The sequence below is a fragment of the Marmota monax genome, unplaced genomic scaffold (assembly GCF_021218885.2).
Source record: "Marmota monax isolate L192 unplaced genomic scaffold, Marmota_monax_Labrador192_F-V1.1 WCK01_AAM20220418_F8-fsc00138, whole genome shotgun sequence".
Lineage (NCBI taxonomy): Eukaryota > Metazoa > Chordata > Mammalia > Rodentia > Sciuridae > Marmota > Marmota monax.
Genome location: NW_026692763.1, coordinates 4917657 through 4938134, shown reverse-complemented (window position 1 = coordinate 4938134; position 20478 = coordinate 4917657). Strand labels below are relative to the sequence as shown.

General features: G+C 39.2%; 1 pseudogene; it reads left to right on the top strand.

Annotated features, from left to right (window-relative positions):
• The first annotated feature begins 1732 nt into the window (after positions 1-1732).
• LOC124094323 (olfactory receptor 1A1-like) lies at positions 1733-2661 on the top strand (annotated as a pseudogene).
• Positions 2662-20478: the final 17817 nt, after the last annotated feature.

Genomic DNA, 20478 nt, shown 5'->3' with positions numbered 1-20478 from the left:
TACTGCAACTAATTGATCACACAATATAAAGGTGACTATGGCCCTGATATACAACTAAAATGGCTCTGAAATGTATAATCAAAACAATTCTCTCATGTAATCAAAATATCTGTCTCAATAAAGTCTTTTCTCACCTACCTCCTTGTGGTTTTGGTGGTTTTTGTCTTTATAAACGCTGTGCTTCCACAATTCAAGTGCTGGGAGTTCTTTGAGGCACTAGCCTGCTCCCAGTCGCTTACCTGTCTTGCTCACTAAAGGACTTTTTTCCCTTTCAATTTTGCTCAATAAGTGTGGTGGCCTATGATTCTCACACTCTGTAACAGTAGTAAAGTCTACTTCCAAAATGGGACACCAAGGGAGAAAATTCACTGGTCTATTTTGGTGGAATCTAAACCCAGTGATCCTTGTGATTTACAATCTCCCAATGCCCCTACAGACCCATCACCTTATGGGGTCTGGGATCACTCTTTGGTCTACAGAACAATTCCACATTTCCAGGCCAGTCCCTCCACTAAGAAATCCTTGCCCTGGAGAATTTAGTCAAAAACTCCAAAATGCCGTCTGTTCCCTATCATGTATAATACAATCAGTGTGTGATTCTGGCTTCTCCATTACATTGTCAGGTCCTTGAGAGCAGGGACTATGACATATACACTGATGAATGGATGAATAAACTGTATTTGTCACATGCTTACAATTTTTCCCTAAGGTCTAACAAAGACTGTAGACCATGGAATGTGAGATTTAATTATGAAATGATTGAGTCTTGGGTGTTTATGGCATGCTAATAGGGGAGAATGAGCACTTCTTTTTAATTATTTATATATGACAGCAGAATGCATTATAATTCTTATTACACATATACAGCACAATTTTTTCATATCTCTGGTTGTATACAAAGTATATTCACACCAATTTATGTCTTCATACATGTACTTTGGATAATAATGATTATCACATTCCACCATCATTTATAGCCCCATGCCCCCTCCCTTCCCCTCTGACCTACCTAGAGTTCGTCTATTCATCCCATGCTCCTTCTCCCTATCCCACTATGAATCAGCCTCCTTATATTAAAGAAAATGTTTGGCATTTGGTTATTTGGGATTGGCTAACTTCACTTAGCATTATCTTCTCTAACTCCATTCATTTACCTGCAAATGCCATGATTTTATTCTCTTTTAATACTGAGTACTATTCTATTGTGTAGATATGCCACATTTTTTATCCAATCATCTATTGGAGGACATCTAGGTTGGTTCCACAGTTTAGCTATTGTGAATTGTGCTGCTATAAACATTGATGTGGCTGTGTTCCTGTAGTATGCTGTTTTCAAGTCCTTTGGTTATAGACCGAGGAGAGGGATAGCTGAGTCGAATGGTGGTTCCATTCCCAGTTTTCCAAGAAATCTCTATATTGCTTTCCATATTGGCTGCACCAATTTGCAGCCCCACCAGCCATGTATGAGTGTACCTTTCTCCCACAGAGGATGAATACTTCTGATTCACACACTGCTCATTTTTTAGACATGAGTGTCCTGGTAAATGTCAGTTAGTTCCAGAGACCAACAGAAATGTTTCTCCAAAGTTTGAGTATCTCTGGATTTTATGAAGGCAGGTATTGAGAAAGCCTATCACTAGAGTCAAGAGTGTTGCATACAGAACATCATAATGCACAGTAATGGCACTAATAATTATTATGGACTCTCCTCACCTTTCATGTCAAAGGAACCATGAAGAAAGAAAACGAGTCTTCTACCATGGAGTTCATCCTCTTGGGAGTCACAGGTCAGCAGGATCAGGAGGATTTCTTCTTCATCCTCTCCCTGTTCATTTACCCCATCACAGTCGTGGGAAACTTACTCATCATCCTCGCCATTCTCTCTGACAGTCACCTCCACAACCCCATGTATTACCTCCTGGCCAACCTCTCCCTTGGTGACATCTTCTTATCCTCTGTAACCATCCCTAAGATGCTGGCCAATCATCTCCTGGACAGCAAAGCCATCTCCTTTGGGGGATGCCTGACACAGATGTATTTCATGATAGCTTTGGTCAACACAGAAAGCTACATACTGGCAGCAATGGCATATGACCGAGCCATGGCCATCAGCCGCCCTCTTCATTATACAACCATCATGAGTCCAAGGTCCTGTGTCCTGCTGGTGATTACATCCTGGGTGATTGGAAATGCCAATGCCCTTCCTCACACTCTGCTCATAGCTAGTCTGTCCTTCTGTGGCAGCAAGGAAGTGGCCAACTTCTACTGTGATATTTCCCCCTTGCTCAAGCTGTCCTGTTCTGACATACACTTGAACGTGAAGATGATGTACCTAGGGGTTGCTGTTTTCTCTGTGCCATTACTGTGCATCGTTGTCTCCTATGTTCGTTCTTTTCCACTGTCCTGCGCATTCCATCCAGGAAGGGTGTACGCAAAGCCTTCTCCACCTGTGGGTCTCACCTCACAGCTGTTTCCTTATACTATGGGACAGTCATGGGCATGTATTTCTGACCTCTGACGAGTTACAGCCTAAAGGATGCTGTGCTTGCTGTGATGTACATGACAGTGACCCCGATGCTAAATCCTTTCATCTACAGTCTGAGAAACCAAGACATGAAGGCTGCTCTGAAGAAACTCTTTCAGAGAAGAAGCTCTTCATAACCAATGTGAGGTCATACATTGCACACAGTGCTCACCACTGGGAGGAACTTGGAATATCACCTTCAATGTAATCTCTTACAAGAAACTTCCTTTAAACTTTACAGCCATAAATCTCTAGTCTCCAAAGTCTTATAACCATTTAGTGAAACAACTTATGGAAATTATCACTTTGACCACATTTCTATTTTGGTTGGCTGATCAGCAGCACAAGCTATTGGGTTTACATTCCCCCTATGCAACTGACTAGCAAAGTAAAGTTGATAAAAGTTTGAGCCTAGGCTTCTACATCTACATATTGAAACAACAGTATCTGCCCTGCTGGTGTCACAGAGAGTGGTCATAGTAGCTCATGCTTTGAAGACTACAAGTCAGCATTTTTATGTGGCTATTATGTTTAATCCTGCCTAGTAGGCTTGCAAGCCCCTGAGGGCAAGAGCTGTATTCACATAAGGCTATCTTCACAATCCTGGTCATATAAGGTATACCCAGTAAACGCTGGCAGAGGTAGAATGGGTGAATGACAATAATGTCTCTGATATGCAATCAGATAAAGATTACAGATAATTGGAGTGGACATAATTTATCCATCTTTAAAATCTTTGAGGAATTTGGGAATATCTTTTTATGTTTCCTTCATATTGATTAAAATAGACTGTCTCTTAAGATCATAGAGTTCTCCCTAAAATTTTACTAAAATGATGGTAATGTAGGTTTTCCATGGTTTAAAGGAATAATGATTCTGATCTAATAAATAAAATCAATGCTGGTATAAATTCATTCCAACACAAAATAAAGCTACAATGATCAAAATCTTAGGTGGCATATAATAAATGAAGAAAAAAGACCAGTGTTGATAATGACATGACTGGGTTTCTCCTGAGTGGCGCAGGGAAGACGAGGCCATAATTCTGGCCATTAATTCTGATTATGTAGGTAACATTCCCAAAACAGAGTTAACCCAGCACATCACTGAATACCCACTAAGGGACCCTATGATCCAAGTTTTGTTCTACTTATGATAAAATCAGAAAACTTTCTCAAAACATTAATGACATATAAATGATCTCTCATCGATCTCATTTTTTCCAATAAAATAATGTTCTTAAAAGATGGCTTGAGTATATCCTAGAATAGTACACAGGTTGTTTTATTATCCACTTTTTAACTGCAAGATAAAATATAAAATTATTATCTTCTATATTTAATTCATATTGCCAAGAATTTGTCCATGGATGTTTGAAAATGATGGTACTCACATTTTAACATCTTCTGGGACCCTAAAACACCAAGGATGAGAACTATCACAATTTTCTTCTTTTAAACTGAAAAGGATTTGATTGCAAATTATAAATTTGTGTGAATTAATGATCACAGGATGCAATAAATAAAGGTATTTTATTAGGGCATTTTCAAGGTTAGGCAATGAAAATGTCACATAAATTTTATCTGTTCTCTGTCTCTCCCAGCCTGAATGTGAAGGTTGGAGATCTATCTTGTTCCCTGCTCTACTTCAGCGGTTAGAACAATTGACATATAGTAACTACTTAATAAAATTGTGTTAAATGAATAAGTGAATCCTTCAATAATATGTTTAAATAATATATACAAGGTTAATATTTCTGCTATGGGTATAACTCAATAAGGTCAAATATAATAAGATATTTCAAATATTTTCTATAGAGAAATATTAAGTGCCAAAGAGAACACTACAGAAAAAGAGCTGAGAAAATATATATTCTTAGTAGAAGTCTAAACACCTAACTGCTGAAATCAAACTCATATTATTCCTCTGCATTAAGTTAGATAAGAGAAGTTGACCTTCTTTTTTTATTTCCTATAATAATCATAAGAATCTATGTGTATACGTATAGATTTCATTGCAAATAAAAACTACTACCCCTATCTTTCTGAGCTATCTCCCTTTGATTCTGTCAAGTATGCTGTCCTGAAATAATATTAACACAGTAATTTAAGTTACTCCATGTAAACCCTAGGATTGACTAAGTTTGGAAAAGCCTTGATAGCTGATACGTCAATGAAGTTTACTTAGGATGGTTAAGGAAACAGAAATCACATCTGTTATATTTAAATCCAGAACACTGAGTACAAAGAATCTGATACAAAGGTGTATTCTGAAAAAGATTAACAGAAGGGAAAAGAATGCTGAGGTTGCCCAATGATTACTGAGTGCAGAAGTGACTTCCTGTAGGACCAGAGTAATGAAAGGGAAAGGTGGTGGTGGTCATCTGGACCTAGGGACATGGAAGAGGGATGACCATATCTCTGATACTCTAATCTCTGAGGACCACTCAGCTGCCCCTCAGTCTTCACTTGTAGAGGTGACTTCTATTTGGGGGGAATCTAAATCCTCAAAAGCACTATTTAGGGGCAAGATGATTTTATGGAGTTGATATTTGTTTTATTTGTTAGTCATGGAAATATTAAAAGGCATCCCAGACACAGCATCAGACAGTCCTCTTTGTCCTCCATCATATAGCAATAACATGATGCCCTTGGTCATTGGGGTCAATCACCCTCACCAACAGAGAAATCTCTTTTTTCATGAGACATACTACAATTTGATTGAATCTTAGCAACAAAATACTACATTTAAAAAATGCAAACTCCCAAAGATTATTATTGATACCATTTTTATAAGGCTATAAAGAATGAAAACAACAAAATATTTTTTTCAAGAATATACACGTATGCCATTGAAGCACATTAAAAACAAATGACCACAGGCACAGATGAGCGGAAATTCAAGATGAGATAGTCAGGGGAATGAAACTAGGGGTACTATGTTGGTAGGTAAAATATATGACCACAGTCATAATCCTTTGTCAGATGAATAGCTAGTAAAGATTTTCTCCCATTCTGTAGGCTGCCTCTTTACCCTATTAATTGTTTTCCTGTGCTATGCAGAATTTTATCCGTTTCTAGATTTTTCAACCTGTTCTCATATAATTGTTCATAATAAAAGTTTCTAATGATCCTTATAGTTTTTGGTATCCATTATAATGTCTCCTTATTCATCTCTTTGTTTATTTATTTGAATTCTCTTTCTTTATTTTTCCCTTGGGTAACCTGGCTAAATCTTGTCAAATTCATCTTTTTTAAAAAAGTATTTCATTGATATTTTATATTTTTTAATTCTTCATTTTATTTCCCTTTTTTATATTTCTTTCCTTCTCTTGATTTGGGGTTTCATTTGTTCTTTATTTTTATTTTCTAATTCTTAAGCAGTGAATTATTTTACCAGTGTAAAGCAGTTAGGAATGTGAACCATACTAGATGTTAAGTGATACAAATAAATTATTGTTAAATTTTTAAGTGACATAATTCCTTAAGAAATACATAAATATATAACTCTTTCCTTAAGCATTTCTATTTTTATAAATACACATAGACATTCACCAGTGAAATGATATGATATATAGAATTTGCTTCAAACTAATCTAAAGGGCTAGGGGATGAGGAAGAAATTGTAGATAAAAACAAGCAAATCTGGCCATGAGACAGTGACTGATAAAAAGGGTGACAGGTATTTAAACTGACTTCATATTGGCTCACTTTTTTTTATTTAGCTAAAAATAATGCTGATGAAATCATGGGTCTGATGGTAGTTTAGGGTGGAGTTGTTTCAAATACATAACCTTCAAAATAAAATGTAGTAGACATATTATATAATATACACTATATCAAAATATAACAGATATACACAATATAACAATTGTTAAACAATAGAGGATGTAGCCAATATTAAATTAATAAGAACAGATATTACACCACAATGAAATATCTCTTCACACCTGTTGGAATGACCATTATCAAAGAAATACAAGATAAATGTTGGTAAGGATAGGAAGCGGGTGATGTGAAGGGACATTGTTGAGAGCCACAGCCAAAGGGGCCCCAGCAAACTTCCAGCTGCCAGCAAACTTCCAGCTGCTGGCTGATGATTGGCTCACAGCGGCCCCAGCAACATCTAGCTGATTGGCTCCTCGGCCCCAGCAACATCTAGCTGATTGGCTCCTCTGCGGTGATGCTCATTGGACTGTTTCCCTGCCCTTTCAGACCACGGAGCTGCTCATTGGGGGACTTTTTTGGCTCCGCCCACGTGACCCAGCCAATCGGCCTCAAGAGCAGGAGGATTGTGGGAGGTGGGGAGAAGCTTGTGTGGGAGAGAGAGGCTTGGGGAAAGCCGGTGGTGGCAGTTGAGGCTCTGAGGGTTTTTCCTGAGAGACTATTTTGTTTGTCGTGTGTGGTTCTAAAAATAAAGTTAGTTTCTTTTGACAAGTGGCTCCTGATTGTGCCCAGCCAGACTGCGGCATTCTTATCTTTGGGGAATATATACCCCTTCCCAATTCCTTCTTTTTGCTTTAATAAGTACATTTTAATAGTTTGATGAGCTCTTTCAACTATGCCTTGTCCCTGTGGATTGTATGGGATTCCTGTTATATGAGTAATGCCAAATGTTGAGCAAAATTGTTTAAAAGAGGTAGAAGTATAACCAGGGGCATTATCTGTTTTTAACTGTTTTGGAACACCCACAGTGGCAAAATTTTGTAAGCAATGAGCTATAACATCTTTAGTTTTTTCTCCGGCATGAAGGGAGCCCATCAAAAATCCAGAAGAAGTATCAACTGTAACATGCAAATATTTTAATTTTCCAAATTCTGGCAAGTGTGTGACGTCCATCTGCCAAATATGGTTAGGTATCAATCCTCTAGGATTGACTCCAAGATTAACTTGTGGTAAAAAGGTCACACAATTTTGACATTGTTTTATTATTTGTCTAGCTTGTTCCTTAGTTATTTTAAAACGCTTTTGTAAAGTATTAGCATTGACATGGAACTTTTTATGAAAATTTATAGCTTCTTCTAGTGTAGAGAAAATATGTATGTCATGTGTAGTTTTATCTGCTAAATCATTGCCCAAACTAAGGGCTCCAGGCAATCCTGTATGTGCCCTGATATGTCCTATAAAGAATGGATCTTTTCTGTCCCAGATTAGACTTTGTATAGTGGAAAGCAAAGAGAAAACAGTAGAAGAAGGGGAAATCCTACCAGCATCTTCAAGAGATACTATAGCATTAACTACATACTGACTATCAGAAAATAAATTAAATACAGAATCTTTAAACATCACAAAAGCTTGTAAAACTGCATTAAGCTCTACCTTTTGAGCTGATTGTTTGGGTACTAAAAATGTAAAAGTTTGATCAGGGGTAACTACTGCTGCTGTACCATTATTTGACCCATCAGTGAATATATTTGGAGCATTCATGATAGGTGTTTTTCTTGTCATTTTTGGAAAAATTACAGGATGCAATGACCAAAAAGACAATAAAGGATTAGATGGTAAGTGGTTATCAAATGAAACATTAGATTTGCACATGATTATTGCCCAAGTATTTAACTCATTAGCTAACTCATCAATTTGATTCATAGTATATGGAGTAATAATTTTATTGGGAGAAATTCCAAACACTCCCTTTGCTGCTTTTATTCCTTTGAGTATTAATTGTCCTACAGCCTCAGGATACCTAGTAAGAATAGTGTTAGGAGCTCCTCTACTAGTGATGGTCTAAAATTTGGGGGCCAACAGAGGTGAGGCAAAGAACCTCACCCCCCCACAGGTGCAAAGGCCTATCCACAAGTATGGCTGTATGCTGGACCGGTAGTCAGTGACGGGTATGATCCAATTGCAGTGGTACCAACCTAAGACAGGAGGCTGACGCCTAGAGGTCAGTTCATCCGATGACGGGTAAGGACCATATGTTGAATTGGACTGCCTAGCAGGCACGGTCCCTAGGCCACATGCTTGTTGTTTAAGCGGAGAGGGGGAGATGTTGAGAGCCACAGCCAAAGGGGCCCCAGCAAACTTCCAGCTGCCAGCAAACTTCCAGCTGCTGGCTGATGATTGGCTCACAGCGGCCCCAGCAACATCTAGCTGATTGGCTCCTCGGCCCCAGCAACATCTAGCTGATTGGCTCCTCTGCGGTGATGCTCATTGGACTGTTTCCCTGCCCTTTCAGACCACGGAGCTGCTCATTGGGGGACTTTTTTGGCTCCGCCCACGTGACCCAGCCAATCGGCCTCAAGAGCAGGAGGATTGTGGGAGGTGGGGAGAAGCTTGTGTGGGAGAGAGAGGCTTGGGGAAAGCCGGTGGTGGCAGTTGAGGCTCTGAGGGTTTTTCCTGAGAGACTATTTTGTTTGTCGTGTGTGGTTCTAAAAATAAAGTTAGTTTCTTTTGACAAGTGGCTCCTGATTGTGCCCAGCCAGACTGCGGCATGACATGAAGTTACCCTTACAAGAAGTCATCACTATAGGAAATGAGGTTAACCTCCAGAGTGCTACCAGTGGGCCTTTATCCTAAGTACCCATGATGTTTCCATTTTTAAACATTTTTTCTTAACTTTCCAGCTTCATTTTATTACCTAACACATTAGCATCACTGTTGTTCAGTCTGCGTCTGATAATTACAGAGTTCCTACATGCTTTCCACCTGTTGGTTCTTGCTTTTGGAATCTTATTTCCTTGTATGATTACTTTGTTTATATGTTGAATATTATCCTTAAAAATATTAAGAAAAATAATGTGAAGTCTAAGGGACATTGTTTTCCTCCAAACAATTTTTTTCAGTTGCTTTTACTTAGTATTTGAAATCATCTTGATCCAAGATTAGTGTCTGAGATTTTCCAGATCTCTATGGTTCAAAGCTTGGTTTCAGAATGCATGGATTCTTCTTTATTTTTTGTTTATCCTTACTCCTAGGGAAACTTTTAGGACTGATGCACGGTAATGATTTGTTTACTTCTTGTAAACTAGACTCATTGCCCAAGATCTTTGCCTGTAAATATCAACATTGGAGCAACTGTCTGTGTTCATCTCAAGAAGCTGTCTTGGGATTGCCTCCCCAAATCCTCTCCAAAACTGATAAATGGGCCCTGTTCAGCCCCATTCTACATGAAACTGGGATCCAAGCCTCAGTTCTTAGATCCCCCAGACCATTTAGAGCATAAAGAGCCTTAAATTATGTCTCTCTTTTTATAGGGACTGAGACCCAGGGAACAATTTCCTGCCAAAACATAAGTCATTAAGCCCTATTCAGAAAATTATGCATTAGAGTCCCTTATGCCCTTTTTAGCCTGTATAGGAGAAAAGTGGAGACAGCTGAACCAGAGAACTCCAAGAACCGCACAGAGCAGTGAGTAAGGTCTCAGGCTTGCTTTCTCTTCTCGGTCTCTGCCGCCCCCCAGCCCACAGGGGCAGCTGAACTTAAGGTGGCTTGTATGAATTTCTAGGGACACCAAACAAAACACAGACACACACACTTTACCTTTAAACAAGCTTCAGGAAGGCTCCTCCACTCTTGGCCTCAAGCTCCCCAAATGGAGAGCGAGGGAAAGTCTCCAGAGGCTGATGAGAGAGAGAGAGAGCACGAGCACGTTTGGAAGTGGGCTTTTATTGGGAGGGCCCTCATTCTTAGAAAGTTCCATCCAAAAAAGGTAAGAAGGGGCGGAGTTACAAGGGACATGTGAGTGTCGTTTGACCCAAGGGCTGTAGGGCAACACCTACATCTGAAGACACATCCTCAAACTTCTGGTACTGGGGCAATGTTCAAGTCACTATGAGATGTAGTGACAGTCAAAGCCTCTCCACTCATAGATGGAAGATGTGAATCATTCAGAGTGGCTCCCCACACTTCTCTCCAGCCCCCACTCTCTCCCTCTCACCTCTATTTTGTCTTTCACATAATATGTATTCTAACCTCTTGGTGTTTAAAGGTAATATAACAATCCTTCAAATCTTTTAAGTGCTGTATGGTTTTCAAATTACTGCCACATGCCCTGCTGCCTGTGATTCCCACCACCTGCTATTCAGGTGAGATGAGGGAGCTCCAGGAGGTTGTGCTCTAGTAGAATGGACAGAATGGAGGAGGTGCCAGAGCCTGCTTCGAGTCTGAGTCCTTTTCCATATTGCCCCTGCGATCTCTCCACTCACAGCTGAGCCAAGTAATAGAACGGTTTGTGCCTCCAAGGACCATCTGAGCACATCAAGATCCAGAACCTACTCACTCTTCCAGACTCAGAGCAGAGTTTCTGAAGTGTGGGATTAGAACTGCCAGGTGCTTGGTAAAATGGACTTGGTTCTCAGAATAGAACTAGTACTTTATAGGAAAAGGACAGGGGATTAGCATTTTGCTTTAAATCATCACAAGTGATCCTGGCACTCAGTAAAGTGCAGGAGACTCTTGCATTGAGCACTAGAAAGCAGGGTATCAGTTCCTCTGAAGGTCCTCTGACTTTTCGGATCTTGTCTACTTTCCCTTCTGTCAGGCAGTTGTCTCAGAGAGTCTGACTGAAGAAAGTAGTGTCTGCTGGAGTCTAAGGAGGTGGAAGATCTTTCTCCATGGCAGAAACAGACATGGCAGCTGAGGGTGCCCAATATTTAGGTCACTGTGGGGAGTGAAAATTCCCTCTTTCATTTGCAAATTCTTTTTGTTGTTGTTGTTGTTTTCTTTTAATTTTCGTTTTGGTTTTGGTTGTTTGAGGTCCTGGAGATTGAATTCAAGGCATTGCACTTGGTGAGCTATACTCCAGTCCCTTCTGTTGTAATTCTTTTGTTTGTGTGTTTTGTCATTGTTGTTTTTTCCAGTCCTGGGGATTGAACTCAGGGGCTCTCTATCACAGAGATACATCCTCAATCCTTTTTATTTTTTAGAGAAGGTCTCACAAAGTTGCTAAAGTTGGCCTCAAATTTGCAATCCTCCTGTCCCAGAGTAGCCAGGATTATAAGCATGCACCAGCACACCCAGCTACAATTCTTTATTTTTTTCTAAGTGGCAAGCAGCCTCCTTTTTGCTGGTCACAAGTTTCCAGGTTTTCTCCTTCCTCCAGGTGGTGGGCTAACACAAGGCAAACACACAGCATGGAACTCCTAGTCACCACTCCTCTCCGCCATCAAATCACACTGCGATGTTGGGCAGATCCTCAGCTCAAAGCTGCAGTTGCACACTGCATGAAATAATGATATAAAACCACAGGAGAAATATATGAGTAACAAAAAAAAAAGATTCAGGATACAGTCTCTAGAAGGGCTTACTCTAGTTTCCACTCAAATGCCAAAAGATCACCACATCATTACTGCATAATTTGATACCTTATTATATAAAGAGACCCCAATCATCACTTCCTTGCCCTAAGAGTACTAATCAGCTCTGAAACAATCTCTCAGCCCACAGGCTCCTGCTATCTGTCTGTGTGTTCTCTCTGATGGGAAATTCACTTCTTCCCCAGAACCCTTTGCTTTCTGCTCCCTCAAGTCCTCTGGGTAATAGCCTCATGTCTTTCTGACTCTCTGTCATGTCCTCGTTCCTGACCTGGACAAGTCACACCCCTTTGTACAGAAAGCTCAGATTTCCCACACTCTTCTCTCTCCTGTGCAGTTGTACTTCAGCACCTGACCCAAATAAATCACCAGCTCAACATCCTGGGCCCTTCCCTGCAATCACAGTATGGACTGAGGCTGCTTCTGTCTGAAAGAGGGGCAAAAGCAAGCCCAGGATGAAGAGGAAATACTGAAAAGGGCTGGAAAAATACCAGAAATTTGAGGAATTGGTCAAGAAGAGGACTCCCTCAGACATACCCATGATAGTCCTTCCGATTGACAAGAAGTCTTTAAGGTTCAAAGAGTGTTTCCACATACATCATTTCCTCTCAACAAAAGAAACAATCAGTGAGGTGAATAGAGAGCCTACATCTTGGGAAAAAATCTTTATCCCTCACACATCAGATAGAGAATTAATCTCTAGGGTATATAAAGAACTCAAAAAGTTAAACACCAAATAAACCAAATAACCCAATCAATAAATGGGCCAAGGACCTGAACAAACACTTCTCAGATGATGATATACAAACAAGCAACAAATATATTTTAAAAATGTTCATCATCTCTAGCAATTAGAGAAACGCAAATCAAAACTACTCTAAGATTTCATCTCACTCCAGTCAGAATGGCAGCTATTATGAAGACAACAATAAGTGTTGGCGAGAATGTGGGGGAAAAGGTACACTCATACATTGCTGGTAGGACTGCAAATTGGTGCAGCTAATATGGAAAGCAGTATGGAGATTTCTTAGAAAACTGGGATTGGAACACCATTTGACCCATCTATCCCACTCCTCAGTCTATACCGAAAGGACTTAAAAACAGAATACTACAGGGACATAGCCACATCAATGTTTATAGCAGCATAATTCACAATAGCTAAACTGTGGAACCTACCTAGAAGCCCTTCAATAGAAAATTGGATTAAAAATGTGGCATATATACATAATGGAATATTACTCAGCAATAAAAGAAAATAAAATCATGGCATTTGCAGGTAAATGGATGGAGCTAGAAAAGATAATGCTAAGTGAAGTTACCCAATCCCAAATAACCAAATGCCAAATGTTTTCTCTGATATAAGGAGTCTGATTCATAGTGGGATAGGGAGCGGGAGCATGGGAGGAATAGACAAACTGTTGACAGGAGGGAAAGGGAGGGGGCATGGGGTTAGAAATGATGGTGGAATGTGATGGTCATTATTATCTAAAGTACGTGTATGAAGACATGAGTTGGTGTGAATATACTTTGTATACAACCAGAGATATGAAAAATTGTGCTCTATATGTGTAATAAGAATTGTAATGCATTCCACTGTCATATATAAATAAAAAAGTTTTTAAAAAGAATATTAAAACTTAAATAGTGATTTGAATAAATAAAAGAAGTAATGGGATTCAGTGTAGTATTTTGATACATGTACATAATAGGTACTAATCAAATCAGGGTAATTATCATTTATACTCCTTATCATTACATTGTGTTTGGAGCATTTGGGCTCCTCTCTTCCTTATTCATGAAAGTGTTTACTACCCTGCTTTAATCATCACACACTCTATACACATATCAAATTATCACAGTGTCCCCCATAAATTTGTGCAACTAAAATAATACCTAATAAAATAAAAAAAAATGGATGAAAACCTCCCAAATCTGGAAAGAGATGCCAATGTCCAGGGAAAGGAAACCCAGAGATCTCCACCAATTAAATTCAAACCAAAGAGGAGTTCACCAAGACATACCCTGAAATTGTCAAAAATCCAAGACAAAGAAAGAATACTGAAAGCAACAAGAGACACAAAACATATCACATTCAAGGGAACCCTCAATACAGCTTCCAACAGATTTCTCAGCAGAAACCCTGCAGGCCAGGGAGAATGTGCCAAAGAAAAAAAAGCCTGCTAACCAGGAACACTTTACCCAGCAAAGTGGTCCTTCAGAAATGAGGAAGAAATAAAAACTCCCCCAAACAAAAGCTAAGGGAGTTCATCACCACTAGGCCTGCTTTACAGGAATTGCCAAAGGGAATTCATTAAGCTGAAACAAAAGCTGCTAATTAATAAAAACACATGAAAGTGAAAACCTCAATGGATTGAGTAATACATAGTCATACTCAGAATTCCTTAAAACTGAGGAGCTCAAAGCTTCAAAACGCAGAGTAATAAAGAGATGGAAACATTAATTGCTATGATTTGATCAGTACAAATAGCATATATATAGAAATATCACACTGTATCCCATAAATATATACAATTATTATGTTAATTTTTTTAAAAACAATGTTTAAGGAGATAGAAACCTTAACCACCTTTACTTGATCATTACAAACAATAGAATTATTTATAGAATGTAAAAAATTATCACACTGTAACCCATAAATTGGTACAAACGAAATAATAAAATTAATAAAAAGAAAATAATAACAGATATAGCTCATCAAAATTGTAAGAAGAAACTGGAAATTTTATGTTTAATGATAAAGGACTGCTTAAAATTATGAAGAAAAAAAAAACTCCTAATACTGTAAGAGTAGTGTGTGTAAAACAATTTAAACCCTAACAGGAGAGTTAAAAGACAAAATCCCAGACTAGGAACAAAGCTCAGTGGTAAAGCACTTGCCTACCAAGTAGTATGTGTAGGGCCTAGATAAAAAGACAAAATCACAACTATAATTATTTATTAACAGATACAAATTACAAAAACAAATGTAAAATTTTGACATCAAAAGAGAATGGCTAAATAGATAAGGGGAGGGTGGAGATCCAACCATATGCCATCTACAAGAAACTCATTTTACTGTTAAGGAAATACACAGACTGAAGCAAAGAGATTTTAAAAATAATAAAAGATATTCCATGCACATGAGAACTGAAAGAGAACAGGGATATGTTAGTCATAATAGGATCTAGGTCAAAAACTATAAAAACAGACAAAGTCATTACACGATAATAAAAGGATTAATTCACCAAGAAGACAATTGTAAATGTCTGTGTACCCAACTTCATTAAATGATCTGCAGGATAGATCACAATGCTATGGCATTATGGGGTCTCAATGCCTCACTTTTAACAATGAACAGATCATCTAGATAGAATATTAATATATGTGAACTTGAGTTACACTTTAGACTAAATGCACTTACCAGACGTTGAACATTCCATCAAGTGCAATTGTGGCAAGATAAAGAGCCTTAGCCAACTTTCTTAGTCCGTTTTGTGCAGCTATAACAGAATGCCTAAGACTGTGTAATTTATTAAAATAGAACTTTATTTCTCACCATTTTGGATACTGGGAAATCCTAAATAAAGTGCTGTCTAGTGAGGGCTGGATCTCTGTTTCCAGGAGAGTGCCTTGTTGCAGCATCTTTCAGAAGGGGGGGGGGGGGGGGGGGTATTCTGCGCCCTCACATGGCAAGAGAGCTGAAAGTTAACCTGACGCCTCACTTATAAGGGCCTTGACACCATTAAAAGGAGGAACTCTCAAAGCCTAATCACCTCTTGATACTATCACATTGGCCATTGAGTTTCAACACATGAATTTTCGAAGGAATCAAACTAACAGGGAGATCTGGAGTGAATAGTGACCATCAGAGTTATTCCATATAGGCCAAAATGGACAGTCTTTACACACCTGCCTCGCTCAGTCAGCGTGAGCTACCTTGGAAAAGGTATGGCTTTGGGAAAGGAGGCTAAAGCAAACCCTGATGCCTGGCCGATCTGCTGACCACACTTCCTACAATGAATGGAAATTTGTTGAAGGGAGAACCGTCCTTAAATTTCATCTTTGTGTTTCCACAGACAGGCTGCATGCCACTGACGTTTTCCATGTATACAAAAACTAGTAAGGCAGTTTTGTCGATAGCAACTCAAATCTTTTAGAGCATCACCAACCAATAATGTTTACTCTGGAGTGTAGCTGCCATTTAATGTGCTTGATTTTTAAAAGTATTTTATTAATATATTATTAACATAATGATACATGATAATAGTTTGAATAGCAGTTTGGTCTATTTCATTCCCCTGCAGCTCCCATCCCCCCCACCTTTCCCTCTCCTCACCCTTCTCCTAATCCTCATCCTGTACTCTAAGGTGTTCCTTCTATTTTCAGGAGATCCAATCCCTGCCACTGCTGCTGCGCTTTTCTATCTTCCACGTGAGAGAAAACACGATCCTTGTCTTTCTGAATTGTTTATTTGGCTTAGCTTGAGGTCCTCCAGTTCCATCCATGTTTGACATTACGTGGGGTTGGGTCTCCAACAGTGAGCACTTAAGAGACCTTAGAAGATCTCTGCTCTGGCTGGGAGCTCCTGGCTGGGGCTGACTCCAGCCCGCCTAGTCGGGGACAGAAAGTTAGGGGCTGCCCACAGTGGTCTTCTCCGACCTCATGGTGGGACTACAATATGGTACAACCAAACTGAAAAGCAGTATGGAGATTCCTTGGAAAACTGGAAATGGAATCACCATTTGACCCAGGTATCCCACTCCTCAATTATAACCAAAGGACTTAAAAACAGCATACTACAGTGACACAGCCCATTGTTGTTTATAGCAGCACAATTCACCTTAGCTAAATTGTGGAACCAAATTAGATACCATTCAATAGATGAGTGGATAAAGAAACTGGCATATTTCAATCATGAAATTCATCTGGAAAAATAAGGGACCCAGAATAGCCAAAACACAATGGCTACACAATGGAATATTACTTAGCATTAAAAGAGAATAAAATCGTGGCATTTGGAGGTAAATGGATGGAGTTGGAGACTATCACGCTAAGTGAAGTAAGTAAAAAAAAAAAAGGCCAATGTCTTCTCTGATAAGTGGATGCTGATCCATAATGGGGGTGAGTAGGGGGAGCATGGAAGGAATGGAGGAACTTTGGATAGGGGGAAAGGGAGGGAGGAGAAGGGAGGGGATATGGAGGTAGGAAAGATGGTGAGATGAAATGGACATCATTACCCTGGTACATATGTAAATATGCAAATGGTGTGACTCTACTTTGTGTACAATCAGAGAAATGAAAATTTGAGCTCCATATGTGTACTATGAATTGAAATTCATTCTGTTGTCATGTATGAAAAATTAGAACAAATCAATTAATTTTAAAAAAGACATAGTGAGCTGTGTTTTTATTTCCTGTACCTGAACTTCTTCCTTCCTGATACAACTGATCAATTTTGCTATATACATTTTTAAAACAGTTACAAGGAATTCAAAAATCCAAAAAGACCTCAATATTGTTAACTGAAAAAAATAGTCTCAACAAAATTAAACAACAAGATAATTCCCTAATATTAAAAATCAAACCAGTAAGAAGACTAACAACCCAATACAAAATGACAAAGAGTATTATCAATTCCACAGGAAAAGAAATGCAAATATCCTTTAAATACTAAAAAGATATCCAACTGTCCCCATAAGTTTTGAAAAGTGTAAATTAGAGCTACAATGGAATACTTTATATCACCTATCAGACTAGAATTTTAAAGTTCATTGAGGGTAAAGAAATAAGGAATTTCACACATTGTTATAGAGGGATAAATTAACACACCTAGTTTGAAGGATAAGTTGTCAAAAACCTAAAAATATTTAAGGGCAGGTGTTCTCTGTCATAGTAGTACCACTTCTAGGCATTTATCTTATGGATATACTTGCCTGTGTGAACTAAGACATTATGGGAGGGAAAGTTCTTTGTTGTACTTCTTGCCATTACAAAAGACTGGATGAAACAAGTTAAATAACCTTTCATGCATCCATGGAACTATTGAAGATATCAGGGCAGCAGGGCACAGTGTTGCATGCCTGTAATCCCAGTGACTCCGTATGAGGCAGGAGAATCACAAGTTCAAGGCCAGCCTGGGCAACTTAGCAAGAACTTGTCTCTAAATTTTACAAAATGTAAAATAGGGGGAGGGGCTGGGAATATAGTTCAGTGGTAAGAGTGTCCCTGGGCTCAATCTCCAGTACTGAAAAGACAAAGTCATCGGGAAAAACAGTAATCAGTAGGAGGCTATACCATCAGTATTACTTTAGCACCACTAATGTCCCCATGTTCATCAAACAGTCAGATATTTTTTAGGTTATGAGCATAAAGTTTATGAGCATAAAGTTTATGAGCATAAAGTTTCCCATATGTCCTTTTTATGTTTAATGAATAGGATTCTGTAGTAGGGGAAAAACAACTTTAGGGGAGGAACAGTTTATCTGAGGGCTCAGGGTTTCAGAGGTCTCAGTCTATAAACAACTCCATTCTTTGGGGCTCAAGGTGAGGCAGGACATCAAGGGGGGAAAGTGTGGTAAAGGGAAGTCGCTCACATGATGATCAAGAAGCAGAGACTCCACTCACAAGATTCAAAATATGTATCTCAAAGGCATGTCCCCAATGCCCACCTCCCCCAGCCATACTCCCCCCTCATTCCCCAGGCAACACAAGAGGAGGACTGGCTCTATGAAGAAGGGATTGAATCTTACTTGTATGATAGTTTTATGTATCAGCTTAACTAAGGAGTGTCCAAAGAGCTGGGCAAGCATTATCTCTAGGTGTGTCTATGAGGTATGCTCCCAGGAAAGGCTGGCATTTGAATCAGTAAACTGAGTAATAATCACCTTCACCAATGCAAGTGGGCATCAGCAATCTGTTGAGGGCCTGGAAGGAACAAAAGGGGGAGGAAGGGCAGTTTGCTGTCTCTGCTAAAACTGCATAAACACCCATCTTTTCTTGCTATCAAACAACACTCCTGGTTCTCAGGGCTTCAGACTCAGACCAGGACTTATAACATCAGCCTGCCAGTTCTGGGGCCTTGGATTTGGGTTGGAACTCCACCAAAGCCAGGCTTCCTGCTGCTCCCACCCAATGACTGAGTGTAGCAGAAGTAGTTATTTTAGGCTCCATTTAGAAATATTTGGGAAACCTCAGTTGGAGAACCCTGGCTAGAGGACACCCCAGTGACCTTGCTGAACTTATCTTAGAACCCAGTCCTCTTACATCAGCATCCTGAGTAGCTACAGGTGTGTGCCACCATACTCAGCCTGTACTTGAAGCTCTTTATTGATTTATTTTACTTCATTTATTGTACTGTTCAGCTCCAGAATTACTGTTAAGTTCTTTTTATGGTTTATGTTTGTTGAACTTCACATTTTATTCATGTGAAATTGGTTTCCTGGTTTTGTGTAGTTATTTATAGGTGTTCTCTTGTAGATCATTGAACCTCTTTTGGATGATTATTTTAATTCTTTATCAGGTGGTTCATAGTTCTCCATTTCCTTAGGGATGGTTATTGGAGCTTCATTTTGTTCTTTGGTGGTGATATGTTTCCTTGATTTTTCGTGACCTCTGGAGCCCCACATTATTAAGTGCACATTTGAAGAAGCATTCACCTCTTCCATTCCTTTACAGATTGGCTTTGATGGGGAAAGTTCTTTGCCATTCAGCCCAGTCAGAGATTCCAGGTAGGCCAGGCAGGGTCTACACATGGGCATGGAGGTGGGCCAACTGCTGAGGACCATGGGGAAATCCACTACTAGGGACAGGGGGCCATCTGTTGAAATCTGTGCACTGAATGGTGGAAGCTCCTGCCCAAGGTTCTGGCTATGTCAGTTCCACCAGTGAGACATGACAGGGTGTCCTCTTGGATAGCACCCTGAAAAGCAGGGGAAGTTCAACATATGCTTTGTCTTCTCATGGGAGAACTTGTGGGCTGAGAGTATCTCATTGTACTGAACTGTCCTGGCTTGGGAAGGGGTGAAGAAGGTAAAATGAAACTGTTTTCTTCACAGTTTCCAGTACATCTTTTATTGCTTTTGTGCTCTACTGCAAGCTCAGTTGGATTAAGAGCTCTTATGAAGGTATTTTTATATTTGGACGGTTGATAAATCAGTCTTTGTGCTGGGGGATGAAGGATACAACCTTCTATCCTACTATCTTGATGACATCACTCTCTCACCTGTTTTTTTTGTTTTTTGTTTTTTGTTACCCAGAGGTGCTTTACCACTGAGCTCTGTCCCTAGCTCTTTTTATTCTGGGACAGGATCTTGCTAAATTGCTATGACTATCCTCAAACTTGTGATCCTGCTGTCTCAGACTCCAAACATACTTGTTGAATCCCCCTTACCTTCAAGCTTTGTATATTTTTATGCTTTCAGCATCTCTCTTAAATAAATATATCTATATTTTACTTTTTATTCAATGTGGTGAACAGTGCATTTTAACTGATATATTAGGTTCATTTACATTTACTAAAATATTATCTACTGCTCTAGTAGACTGTGAACTCCACATTCATGTTTGTAACCTAGTTTGAGGGACCAGTAGAATGAATTGATGAATTATTGAATGAATATCAAATCAACTGAACTCTACCTGCTAAAGTTTAGGTCAAGTACTGGCTCTGCTGATTCATCTCTAAAGGATTTCTCTCTCTTTC